Source organism: Nicotiana tomentosiformis, chromosome 8 (assembly GCF_000390325.3).
Source record: "Nicotiana tomentosiformis chromosome 8, ASM39032v3, whole genome shotgun sequence".
Lineage (NCBI taxonomy): Eukaryota > Viridiplantae > Streptophyta > Magnoliopsida > Solanales > Solanaceae > Nicotiana > Nicotiana tomentosiformis.
The window spans coordinates 102,063,800-102,078,448 of NC_090819.1; the positions used below are offsets into that span (position 1 = coordinate 102,063,800).

Sequence of the window (14,649 nt, forward strand, 5' to 3'; positions counted from 1 at the left end):
GCGGAGGCTAGTGATAAACCACGCATAACTTAATTTCGAAAATTGCCTCATAGACTCGAGGGACTTGTTGATGGGGCAATTATAGCAGGGACTTGTTGAACTTAGTTCGAGAGGGAGATTGCTGGACGTGTGAACTATGACAACCCGATAGGTCATTTTGAATACTAGCTCTTATTTTTGTGTTCTGAGACATCCATTAGCTCCGTTTGATGTTTCTTGCTTTACGCGCGTGGTCCGTGTCGCTTTTTGAAAAGGTATTTCCTAAAAATTTGAAGAAAATATGATTTCTGGATTTAAAAATAACTTGAGTTGATCACAGTCAATATTTTGTGTAAATGACCCCGAATCGTGTTTCGACAATATAGATCCGTATTGTTATTTCGGATAAGGACGTATGCCCGGAATTGAAATCGGAGGTCCCTAAGTTGATTTGACTCATTTGGCCGAAAGCTAGTAATTTGAAAGTTTGAAAATTTTCTAGGTTTGACCATAAGTTGACTTTATGGCTATCGGGTTTAGATTTTGATATTGGGACTTGGTATAGGCATGTTACTATTTGAAACTTGCCTATAAATTTTGGTGCAATTCAGAGTTGGTTTAATGTAAATGAGACGCTTAGTTGTGATTTTAGTTATTCTTGAGTTTTCCTTTGAAATTTCATTCATTTTTATGTTCGATTTGTAGTATTAGAAGTTATTTTGGTGATTTGAACGTGCGAGCGAGTTCGTATGATGTTATTACACTTGTGTGCATGTTTGGTTTGGAGCCCGAGGGATCGAGTGAGTTTCAGACGCGTTTTGAATGCGTTTCCATGGTTTGAAGTATGATTGTGCCTTTACGAGTTCTGGTTTTCAGTTGCAGATCTCGCATTTGCGAGGTCTGGCTCGTAATTGCGAGCCTCGCTTTTGCCGACAAAAGTTTGCATTTGCGAGAAGGGCCTGGGATTGGGCAACCTCGCATTTGCGAGGAAAGAGTTCGCATTTGCGAACAGTCCAGGATCGCTTTTGCGAGAATTTCATCGCATTTGCGACGCCTGGCAAAAATAGAACATCTTCGCAATTGCGAAGAATCTTGCCGCATTTGCGAAGGTAGGATATTCGCTTTTGCAATCATTTTTGTCGAATTTGCGACATCTGGATTTCTCATGCAGAGTTCGCATTTGTGGCTTGTGCTTCGCATTTACGATGGTCGCAATTACGAACAAGACATCGCAATTGCGACATCTGCAGTTAGGTAAAAGAAAGAAAAATCGAGACTTAGCTCATTTTACACCATTTCTCAACCCTAAACACTCGAGAGGTGATTTTTCAAGAGAATTTTCTTCCCAAAATCATTGGAAGTAACTCTAATCCACTTTCTTTTAATTCCCCATTACTTTTGCTGAGATTTGAACATCAAATCTAGGATTTTCATGGTGGAAATTAGGGATTTGGGTAAAATTTGGGGATTTTGTAAATTTGAGATCTAAACCTCATATTGAGGTCGGATTTCGAAACAAATCACATAACCGGGCTCGGGGATGAATGAGTAATTGGGATTTGGTCTGAATTTCGGATTTTGACCAAGCGGACCCGGGGTTGACTTTTGTTGGCTTTTTCAAAAACAATCAAAATTGAACCTTTTTCATTAATTGGTAGTTTCTAAAGCTAATTTTGAATCGTTGGGTCGATAATCTGCTATATTTGGTTAGTTTGGAGGCTTGTTCAAAAGGCAAAGACGTGGTTAAATGATTGTTTGATTCGCAGAGTGAGGTAAGTGTTGTGTCTAACCTTGACTTGAGGGGATTAAAATTTGTTGAATTAATTGTTATGTGAATTATGTGGGAAACAACATATGTGCGAGGTGACGAGTATATATACGTCGTCATGAGACTTAGCATGCGGAATTCAGATATTTATTTTCATGTTTTCATTTATTCCATGGCATCTCTTGTTATATGCTTTAATTGTTACATGCTTTTGTTTGACTTCCATGCTATATTTGTTACTTGTCACTTAACTGTTACTTTACCTTACTTTTTTCATTCCTCACATGATTTCTGCTTATTTGATACATGTTTCTACTTGCTTTAATTGTATATATAAATTGTCACATGTTTTACTTGTTCTTATTTATTTGATGCACCCTAAAGTGTTGTTTCTCCAATTATTATGTGGTTCTCTACTGTCTTGTACATTCACTTCTTTGATATTGATATTTTGTAAATATTGTTGTTGAATTGTTATGTTGATGATTTAAAAATTATTTGTGGAGCGGGTTGCACGCCCTAACGAAATTGAATGGTATTGAGATGAAAGAAGGAATAAGGACAGATTATGATATGATTAGATGATGATATGGTGGGATCGAGTTACGCACCGCACCAGATTGGATATGTTGTAATTATTTGTAATTGTTAAGTTATCCTCATTATTGTGATATGAGACTTGAGCCTTTGTTATTCTGGGCTCTCTAGTAGTTGACTTTCGGGTCCGCTTATTCGAGTTATTGCTTTATCTCTATCCCCATTTTTTGTTGTTATTACCTCGTACAAGTTATTTGTGAGTGGCTTGCCATAGCCTCGTTACTACTTCGTTGAGGTTAGGCTCGATACTTACAGGGTACATGTGGTCGGTTGTACTCATATTACAGTTATGTACTTCTTGTGCAATACCGGAGTTGATCCTAGCGGCCCGTAGCGAGACTGCTCGGATTCAGCTATTTGTGGAGATTTTAGGTATAACTGCATGGTGTCTGCAGCCCTGAAGCCCCCTTTCATTCCATAATTACTGTTTATTTAGCTTCAAAACAGTTCTATTTTATTCAGACTTTATCTGTAACACTCTAGATGCTCATGTGTTCGTGACTCCAAATTCTAAGATATATTTTGATTACAGTGTTCAGTATTATATCACTCTATTTTAGACTTTTACGGTTATTGTTGTTGACATTTTGATTTTAATTATTAAAAATGGTTGAGTAATTTAGTTAATGTTGGCTTGCCTTGCAATTAAAATGTTAGGTGCCCTCACGATCTCGAGTGTGGGATTTCGGGTCGTGACAAGTTGGTATCAGAGCACTAGATTGCCTAGGTCTCACGAGTCATGAGCAAGCTTAGTAGAGTCTGAAGGATAAGTATGGAGACGTATGTACTTATCTCCTAGAGGCTATAGGGCTTTAGGAAACTTTCACTTATTCTTTCTCTATCGTGCGACTTATTCTATTAGTGAAGTTTTAACTGTTCTATTCTTGTTCTCTCGTAGATGGCGAGAAGAAGCATAGCATCTACAGTCGGGCAGGAGCCATAGCCCCCATCCACTACCAAGGGTAGGGGCCGAGGCAGAGCTTAGCCTAGGGCATGTGCAACAGCACCCGTTGTAGAGCCTCAGACCGAGCACGAGGAAGGGATCCCAGTTCAGACCGCACCAGTCGTACCCGCTCAGGTCCCGGAGGGATTCATTGCTACTCTCGTACTTCAGGACGCTCTAGTCCGCTTAGTTGGACTCATGGAGAGTATGGCTCAGGCTGGAGTATTTCATATGGCACCAGCTGTCTCTCAGGATGGGGGAGAAGCATAGACTCTTGCCACTCACACCTCGGAGCAGATAGCTCCCATATATCACACTCCAGCAGTTAGATAGTTTAGCCTGTTATTGTTACACATCTTGAGGAGAGGCCCGCGATGTCTTCTGAGGGATTGATGAGGTTGAATAAGTTCACCGAGCTCTTTCCTGTTCACTTTGGTGGTGCAATTTCTGAGGACCCCAAGACTATTTGGACCGTTGCCACGAGGTGTTTCGCAACATGGGTATTGTGGAGTCCATTAGAGTCGAATTTGAAGTGTTCCAGATTACCGGTTCTGCCAAGTGGTGGTGACAGGATTATGTGCGAAGGTGACCAGCTGGTTTATCTCCACTTACTTGGGATCAGTTTTCACAACTATTTCTGCATAAGTTCATTCCTTTCACTATGAGAGAGGAGTATCGCAGGCAGTTCGAGCGCCTCCAATAGGGTGGTATGACTGTCACCCAGTAAGAGACCAGATTTGTGGATCTAGCCTGTCATGCAACTATTTTGATTCCTACGGATAGTTAAGGAGGGATAATTAGGAAAATATAAATTTATTGTAAAGTTATTTTTGTCTTGAATAAATTATTTTTTTGCTTCTGCTTCTGTTTCTTGGAAGAAGCTAGATTATAGATTCTCTCCAAAAGCGAAAAAACTGCTTCTACTGCTCAAAAGTCCTTTTTTATTTTGGCCAAACATCTTAAAGTTTTCAAAAAGTACTTTTTTGACCCAAACAAAAAAATACTTTTGGCCTCCGAGAAGCTTGGACAAATAGGCTCTTAATGATGTGAGGCTTTAGAAGAATCTGTATTATATTAAAAGCGCGAAAGCCATTAGCGAAATATCGTTTGCCTTTTTTGCCCTCTAAAAATAGATTTAATATTGGATAAAATTATAATTTAATTATTTTTCTAATATTTAGAACTTTAATTTAAAACCAACTAAAATGTTACTAATTAAATCTTTCCTTATTTCAATTATATAAAAAATCTTAATATTTAAAACTTTAAAACCATATAGAATTTTTTTCTTCCATGTTAGGTAAAATAAATCTTTTCCTTCCTAGACTTTGTTTTTGATGCTTTCTTTAACGAGAGAGAAGTGACAGGATGCCTGATCACGCCCATCTATGCCTTATAAAAGGATTAAGCGGCCGCTGTAAATATAATCCGGTCTAAAAGTCCGGAGTCGAATCTCACAGAGAACTAAGATTTTACTACAACTGTTTACTATCACCAAGAAGACAAGCTCGAACAATTCCTACGTTATAAATATTAAGATTTTTATATCTAATTAACTAACAAATTAAAGGAGTAGATTAACAACTAAAGATACTAAGGGTTGGAGAAAAGATTAAGGAGAGGTATAGAGTTATAATTTTTTCAATTGTCGGAGTCCTTCCCCCTACGTTTTCTATAATGTCGCCTAAGTTTTCTCTACCGATCGTGATTACTTTGGCTGTCGTAGCTCTCTTTCGAGCAACTACCATAATTTACTAGACGTATACTCTCGAACTACGCTACCTGACACTAATTCACCGCTCATTACGATCACACCAAGGTTTCGTTATCTCTAATCCCGCCTTTAAACCCTCTGTATTGATCTCTCACATACGTTAGGACACTACAAAAAAAAACAGCATTTAGCGACGGATGTATTCCGTCGCTATACATGTTATTTTCATTGCTAAAAGAGTTTAGCGTCGAATTCGCGATGGATTCAAGTTGGTCGCTAAAATGCTCGTAGCTAAGCTCATAGCGACGAAGAATGCAAAACCGTCGCAAACCTAGCGATGGATTAGCGATGCAATATATCCGTAGCCAAGTTTAGCGACCGAAATATTTGTCGTTATTTTGCTTTATGTCGTCGCTATTTTGACTAATTTTGTCGCTACACTTCATAACAAAATTCGTCATTTGTTCTTATTAGCAATGAAATAATCCGTCGCTAGTTCTTACTGGTTTCAGCGATAAAAATCTTTTCTCGCCAATCCGTCGCAATATTTATTTAATGAGTTAATTTTAGCTTCGAAAAATATGTCGCTGATTTTTTAAATTTTTTATTTATTTATTTATTATTTTAAGTGTATCATGTTCGAGCACATTACATAAATGCTATTAAATACACTTAATTAAAAGTGACTGATATTAATATAAATAAATATTCAACAAGGTCCAAAATATATAGCATAATGCATATAATTGTATCGTTAAGTACAAAACATCCACAAGCACCAACAATAAAGTTTAAACAAAATAGGCTAACTATGTGAGGCCGGAGAGTCATGGTCATCATCAGAACCTAATGCATGAACCTCATCAATGCTAGCAGCAATAGAAGAGGTAGGAACTATAGGTGTCACATCTGATGGGTGGTTGGTAAGATCAATATTTGGCTGATGCGAGGGTAAAGAAACTAATTCGCGTACCCGCTCAATGATTACAGGAACTATATGATCTGTCAGTACAAGAATCAATTGTGTCACTAAGTTATCCATATTCCCTATCGGTGTTGATTGAGCATTTGAAGGTGTTGCTGAGGATATTGCATCAGATCCAAAAGAGTCATGAAGATTCGGCCCGTAGTAGCATTTTGCTTGAGATCCAAGACCATATACTCTTCTTTTCTTTTCTCCTCCCGTAACTTCGTAATATGCTTTACACTGATCAATATCAGATTGGCTATGTGTTTGCTGATGTAATATTTCCTGATAGTTTTCCCGTAGAAGAGTTAATAATTAGTGAAATTGAAACATTAAAGAATATTGAGTATTCAATTTACAAAATAAAAAAAAAAGATATGAAAGTAAAGTCAATAAAATTATTTAAAAAGTTGACTTACATGTACAATTCGGGATTTCTCACCAATAAATTTTTTTTCATCATTACCATGTGTATGAATGTGCAAATGTATTTCATTTGGTGTTGGATCTCGACTCTTTTTAATAGCGTATATAAAATATATTCAATTCAAAAGATTGGCAAAAAGACGTTTGTATAAAAATAAAATTGAAAAATAACATAGAGAAAAGGAAGCAACTTAAGTAGAACAGAGAAACTAAAAACTAAACAAGTTCCCACCTTCAAAATCTTGTTAGTTTAAGGAAGCACCTAGAAAGAATATTTTAATTTGTTTCTTGAACTTCCATGTAAATTAAAGACTTTTCAAAGCTCATTAGTGACATGGCTAGCTTTTGATTGCAGAGAAATCTCCAAACTGGTTTTGAAGCTCCCAATCTTAATTTCCACCTCCGAAATCAACTCCAATGTGGGCAAAGTATTTAGAGCAAGACAACTTAAAAGACATATAACTTTTTTCTTTCTACTAGGCGATGATAATAACATTAAATTGACAAAGATAGCAAGGAGAGAAGCTTAAGGTTCTTATTGGCTCAGTTGGATCCAAGAGCAATAAGGTGCCTTATGTTAAAGCACTTCTCAACTTTCTAAATCAGCATTCTAACTTGTCAAATACGATACTATGGACTTCAGCAACCACTCGTGTTGCTGCACTTTATGTTGCTGCTGATACTTATGTCATGAATTTTCAGGTGAGCCTTCACTACTCTAACTTAATTACGGCTCAGTTTCAGGAAATGTAGAATGACGAAGCTTTTTTTAGATATTAATACTAAAGAGTTTAACATGGAAGTTTATGTAACAGTGAAAAGGTGACAAAGTAAGAAATATAGTTTCTTCTTTGGGAAAAAAGTGCAAGTGAACTGGATAGATGAAAAAAAAAATAGAATATAGGTCAAGTAAGTAGACATGGATGGCGCAAAAAAGAATATCATATGATATTATCATCCAAGAAAATAGATCAGCCTAGGTACACTCTTGTAAACAGACAGCTCAACTTGAGTAAAAACTTGAGTCAAAACATATAATATTAAAGCAGAGTAAAAACTTGAGTCCTAACGTTTCCTCCTATTTAATTTTAAAAGGAATGGACATAGCTTTCTTATTCCTGTTTTCGTAACTTTTTTCTTAAATCCTAACCTAATCATAAAAATGTTGATTGATACCAAAATCCAATGAGGTTACTTGCTACAAATCCTTGCCATAAATGGTCGAAACCAAATATGGTCTCAAGTAGCTTATCTAATCACATCAGACATGAACATCACTATAACAGAACATGAAACAATCCGAATAAGAGCAAAGAGAAATAAACTATAAGGAACTCGCCTTTCTTCACAAAACAATCAGTTATGAAGTTTTTGTTCTTTAGCTGAGCGTTTACATCAGCTAAAAGGAACTCGCCTTTCTTCACACTAGATGAGGTAATAGCCTAAATAGTGAGATAGAACAACAATACATTTATTTATGTACCCACTGGAGCAGTATCAAGAAACAATAATCCATGGATAAACAAAGCAATGCAACCAATATACGCATCAGGAAACAGTAAAGCAATTGGGATCTCTAATGTGTTCATAATACATTTAACATGTAAATGACTTGCACTGAAACATTTTAAAATGAGTGTTGTAGCAGGATGTTGAAGACTTGTAGCATAATAGGAAACAAATGAGAGGTTATTAATGCATTCCAAAAATTTCTTTTTTGCGGGACAAATAAATATCAATTTATATAATTTTATGGCCCACGAAAGCAAACTGTAATGATGAAAGAGAATTAATTAATGTCTCTATTTAAATATATGCTGTCACAAGCTTCTCTAATATAACTGGCAGCTAAACTAGCAGTAGCTGTTGATCCTTCCTTTTGGGAAAGAATTAGAACCTTAGATCATTTTCAAGATTGCATAACTGGAAAATAACAAGAAATCATAAAATAATTGGTCAAACTACAAATAGAAAATGACAATCAAGTAGATCAACTTTTTTACTTTTGAGATTAATAATAGTCAACTAGATGAACTTTAACCATCATTTAATAATAGTACTTATTGTAGAAATACCGTCGAGATAGCTAACGAAGAACTTCAAAGGGCGAATCCGTCTTTCACTTTCATTGAAAAATCCTGAAGGAATATTTCAAAAAAGTTGCATTCAATCTCATCATGTTTATGAGATAAAGCATAATAATTTCATATACAATATCTAACTTGAAAGAGACTAGAGTAAATGTGTATCAACCAGCCATTGAAGCATGAAAATCATATCAATTTAATCTACAATAATCAGAACAATAAAAAATTATAACAAAAAATAAGTAAACACAAGCCATGAATAGAAGCTCAAATAATAACCCGACAATATAAAGCACTTTTAACATCCCATTCAATGAAAGACATAAAATTGAAGCAAACTTACAGCACAGGTAGAACCAAATCAAGAAAATAGGAGGAAGTATAAATTCACCTGCTATATATCACATAGCCTAAATCTAACTTAGAATTGAACTAAGATCTAAATTAACAAACAGAATACCAGATCCAGAAGATTAAAGCAGCATTATTACCTTATCCAAAAAAAAAACATCATCGTTAAAAGTAAATAAGTTACTGTCAAATTCAACAAAATTGCTAGAACCAAAAAGTATTTCAACACAGCCATACAACAACTACAACTCAATTCTAAATAGCTGGGGTCCACTATGTAATCCTCCAAATCAAAAGATTAATAAAGAGAATACTAGATCTAGAGGGTTAAAGCAGTATTCAAAGCAGCCATCAAATTATGTACAAGTGGTAGAACTAAAGTGTATATAAAACCAAAATACAGTGGAAAAAAGTAATCTTGAACTCACCAAAAGACTCATTTGAAGAAACCACTCAAACCCATTTGATGGCATGTTCAAAGAAATCAGGAAAAACTATGAACCAGCAAAATTAGAAAACAAAATATGGATATCTATGTTCCCATTGTATATGAGCCTTAGATTCATGCCCAATTTGTTGTATTGGAAGCAAGAATCTCACACTATTGAAGATAAGAGAAAGTGGGCGAGTTTGATAGATAGAGAGAATATGAGTTCGTAAGCAAATTTGTGCCCTAGATAAACTTTAACTTTAAAAAGACACAGCGACGGAACTAGCTACGGAAATAATCTTGTCGCTAATAATAACTTGGGCAAAATTATTTTTACGAATCTAGCGACGGAATTTTTGTCGCAATTAAATTTGGAATGTTTTGATAAGTAAAATAAACGCAGCGACAAAGTTTTTTGTCGTTAAATCCGTCGCTATTTTTTAATAATTTTTGTCGCCCCACTTTCGTCGCTAATTTTGTAGGTAAATAAAGGCGCTAATTTTTAGCGACGGATGTAAATTTTTGTCGCTAATCCATCGCTATATTTGATACTAAATCTTTTGTAGCTTATTTGGCGACAAACAAAAAAATTCATCGCGAATCCGTCGTTATTTAGCTACGGAATATGACTTGTCGCTAAAATCCGTCCCTAAATGCTGTTTTTTTGGTAGTGGGAGTGATGTTATTCAACAACTACCTAAATATGTACCCTCTCTCAAGCAATACACACTAAATAAGTATGTCAATTGATGGTCATTCAATCAATAATAATAAACATGTAGTTGAACAAGTAGAGAAATCCAAAGGCTAAATTATATTAAACGTAATTAAAAGTCATCCTCCAAGAGGTTCCATCAAACCCTAGATGAGAAACTTTAGCTACTCATAACCATACTAACAATCATGATAATAATTGAAAGCATTAGGATACAGAGTAAGGAAGAACGGAAGAGAAAACTCTTGTGATTCGTTGCTTCCGAGTGTTCTCGTAGCCTTTTGTCTCTCCAATAATGTCTCTCCTGTAAGAAATAGGTTTAGAGCCCCTTTTATACATATTGGGGGCATGTAGGGACTAAACTACTAAGTCCTAACCGAATTAGGACGAAATCCGCCCTTAGCCGTCTCGCTTGGCGCCTGGCGCTAACCTGGATACCGAAATTTTTTCCACTGCTGTGCTATTCTGCCATTGGCATTTTGGTTGGTGCCTGGCGCCAACCTGGGCACCAAAATCATACTCCTTCTAAATTCTTCTATTTTTTACTTCACTTTGCATGCAAGCTTTTCAAATTGACTCCTACACATATAAACACCATTATTAAGCTCGAGTCACAAATATTTATACCAAAGTTTATAAGGTTGAGGTATAATGCAAGATAAATTACATGCAAAAATATAGATTTTTATCCTAATATCACTATCCCACACTTAAGCTCTTGCTCGTCCTTGAGCAACCTAAAACCTCGTTAACCTAATAATGCATGCAAGATATCATACAATCGAGGAACCTTTGAAAATTCAACACACTACACTTATAACCATGGTTGATATCAACAATTAAGCCCTTGCACACGCATTTATACCTTTTCAAACTTTCACATGCCGGAATATTAGTGACCAATTAAAAACACTCAAACAACCTGCCCATAAACACCCAACCTCAAAGACCGACTTGTCTCCAATAAGCACTCTCAACTCGTGCACTCATCCAACAAGAGATATTTAATAACGTCACTTATCTGTCATGGAATCATGTGCCTCACCAAAGAATAAGAGGGTATTTTGTCCACACATTCAAATATGCATTCGAATATAATTTAAGGACATCACATATATGAATAAAGATTCACTCACTCTTACAAAGAAATTCATATGCACTCCGTGGTTGTACCGTAGAGTTGTCATAGTGTATATCTCCATTAATCTAAGCTCGCACAATCGAAGATCAATTAGGTCTTTACTGATTGTAATGTAGGCTAAGGGATGGGTAGAATATATTTTGGGTATAGTGACTAACCCTCCTAAGAACTTTAATACACTACACTTAACTTTCAAATACACACTCTTTATGACCAATTCAAGCAATGCCATGAAACCATATACAACTTGGACCTTATTCTTTAAGCACAACTATGCATTCACTAGCCCGGATCACAATGAATATGAGGTGTATTTTCTATATATATAATTTTCTCTTTTTTCCTTTTGTATTTTCTTTGCTTTTCTTTTTCTTCTCTTTTTTTCTTCAACACTCTCCATAAATTTGGGTTGTCCGGCTAATGATCTTTCAAACATACGTGCACCTTTTTGGTTTTTCTATGGTTTCACTCAAAAGCTACCCCAACTCTTACCTTACTCTTCTAGCGACTTAAGTGCTTTCAGAGGTAAAGGTTCGAAAAGATTTAATTAAGAGCAAAATGGAAATCGGCTTGTAATGTGGGTGCCAAAGAAAAGGCTTATAGGCTCAAATGGTCTATCTATGGATAATTTTATATATTGTGGCATAATAGCTCAATGGACAATCAAATAAATACCTACATCATCTCCTTGACTCACAAATCTTACTTATTTCACTTCGACTAACACACAAGGCAAGTTCTAGACAAACACAAGATAGTATAAAATGTAATCAAAACCTCACATCACACAATGCACATGACCCCAGTCGGGACAATTTCATTCCAACTCTCAAGTTTAGGCTAGTAATAAAAAAGTCACAAAGTATTAAGCAATAAAGCACTACATGAACAATGAGTCAAGTAACTGAGAGAAAGCGTCACAAACAAGCTATTCAATCTTTCATGGCATCAATTTTTATTAAAACATGTTAGGAAGGTAATTTTCATGCTAAGGTCTAACTATGCTAGTATCAAACAAGTCAAAAGGCATATAGAATACTCAAGCTTTCTTCCCTCGGTTTCCTAAAAAATAAAAAAAAATACCCAATTTAAGATATATTCCTTGGAAAAGAACCGATGCCAAAAGAAAAAGCAAGAGGGATTATTATCTACCTACAACTAACTAAAAATAAAGAAAATATTTTTAATTTTTTTATTAGACCTTAATTCCTCAAGAAAGTTGTTCAAGAGATCCATCGTCAGGAACAATTCAATTTTTTTTTTAAAGTTAAACTAACGTTACTAAAGTATCATAGAAAATCACTCAAACAATCTCCTCACCCTACACTTAAAATTATGCATTCTCCCCAATGCACACCATAAATAACAAGAGGGTGAAAGAAACTCCCTGGTAGGCCAAAGGCCGAAGTATTAGCAACTCATGGGATACTCATGCTTCTCCTAAGCCTGGTCCTTCATGCGGATACCTCACACTTAGTTCCAACCATCTGGATTGCTTTTTCTTCCTTCTAATGACTTTCCTTTCTATGCTCCTACAAAATAAAAAACCTATACTACAAAAATAACACAATTAAAAAAAAAGTAAACAAAATAAATAAATAAATAAAAAGTAGTAAATTTGGGTTGCCTCCCAACAAGAGCCTGTTGCGCCCCGTTTTCTCGCGAAAGCGGGTTTCGACGTGTGACAACTCTTTTAAGGAGGTATCAAAAGAGAAGAGTCGTCACCTAACGAATTTAAGGTGCGTTAGGGCACCTATTTGCAAGTAATTCTGTTTTAACTAGTCCGTGTTCACCAAAAATCGGGTAAGGGCTCAAATTATCTCAAAGAAAAAGTATTGGGTACTCTTCGAGGTCCACAACTGTGGGTCCCGGCCGAACCTTAAACTATGTGGATTATGTAATTAAGATAGGTGATCAAATAAACAAAGGGAAACATAAAAGTCGAAGAGTCTTATCATAACATATAAGAATTGGTACAAATCCTTAATGATTATAAAAATACAACTACATTGATCTGTGTTAAATGACTAAGTGTAAATAACAAGTGCATAAAAGAAAAGGGTGGGGTAGGGTGGGGTGGGGTGGGGGGCTATGTTTTTTTACCTTAGAGAATCACCTCGTGCGACATAAATAATACTTCGCAACTCCCTTTAAGGTAGGAATTGATCATATTATTCAGCGGATACAAACTATCATATCCTGTTATCCAATTACTATGTCGAAGTTGTTACTTAAAGGCGTTCTAATTCAATTCTAAATCGTATCCTGTGCGTGCACTACCTGTCCTATACATATGGTACATGAGGCTTTGGACCTACTACTTTGGTAGTTCTAGACTCTCCTTAGGCTGCTCAAAAAAAATGAGAAAACTAGGCGTGCATTCAAAATAAATAAGACTACATATAATAAACACCAAAGGCTAAAATTCACCTCCTCATATAAACTGGAATGCACGCTGTCAATTAGGCAGACAACACTAGCGATGCTCAGATTATTTAAACGGACAACTATAGATAAGCAGGTTTGGTATGTTAAATTGTTCCAGACCTATAGGCATAGTTTCTATGTGATTTGAACTACTCAACAATCAGTGTAAATTCCTATAGACAGGATGACTGATTTCAGGTGTCGCATAGGCAGTGCATCTGTTCCAAGTTAACTAGTTTGCAGGTTACATGAATTACAAACCTATAGACATGATTTCAAAGTTGTTTACGTAATGGGAAGTGAAGGCTATTAGAAACTGGGAATTACCAGCGTTTGATTCTATGGGTATGCCTTCTAGGCGAATAACAGTAATCGAGATTTCTAATAATTGGTATTTGAACTCACTTTTATCATACTTATTCCTATATGCATGCTATCTAGGTAGAAGTGTAATAAAACGGGGGGAGCAGTTGATTAAGAAATTAATGTGCTATAATCATGATACCTAGATGGACAGTACACCAAAAATAAAAGCAATTTGATCAATTAACTATATGAAGTCCTATAGGCATGATAGCTAGGTTAGCAAAAGCATATACATCATATAGGCATGATGTCTAAACATACAGTAATAACAAGTATGGCGATTAATAGCATGTTTAAGATAATGTATAGTATTAGACAAAATCAGGTGAGATGTGTGCAATTCCTAGAAACTTGATTTCTATTAGTGTACGAAATAACAAATAAGATATGTTGAACAAAATAGCAAATAGAACACATATACCCTATAGGCATGTTTTCTACCCTTTATGCAAGAAAAAAGCACATCCATTCCCCAAGTTCACTATACCCACAATTATTCATTATTACAAGTTACAGGACCAGAATAGAATAATACAAACTCAAAAATGACAGAAATACAGACTGAAACAAGTACGGGCCTCCATCAAACAGTACATGCCCGCTATAAAATAACCCAGTGAATATTTTGGCCTTCAGCGGCCTCACCAACTAACAAACCCAAATCTCAGGCTCATAAGGACAATAGAATCTTCCTGAATCCAGTGTCCGAGTCCAATAACACATATGGCCCAACACCAA

General features: G+C 35.7%; 1 long non-coding RNA gene across 1 annotated transcript; it reads right to left on the minus strand.

The window, feature by feature from the left end:
* Positions 1-5,673: 5,673 nt before the first annotated feature.
* Positions 5,674-9,930, minus strand: LOC104099978 (uncharacterized). The gene is made up of 3 exons (XR_001969975.3): positions 9,261-9,930; positions 8,470-8,532; positions 5,674-6,253 (listed from the first exon to the last, which is right to left on the minus strand). It is a non-coding gene; the product is annotated as an uncharacterized lncRNA (long non-coding RNA).
* Positions 9,931-14,649: the final 4,719 nt, after the last annotated feature.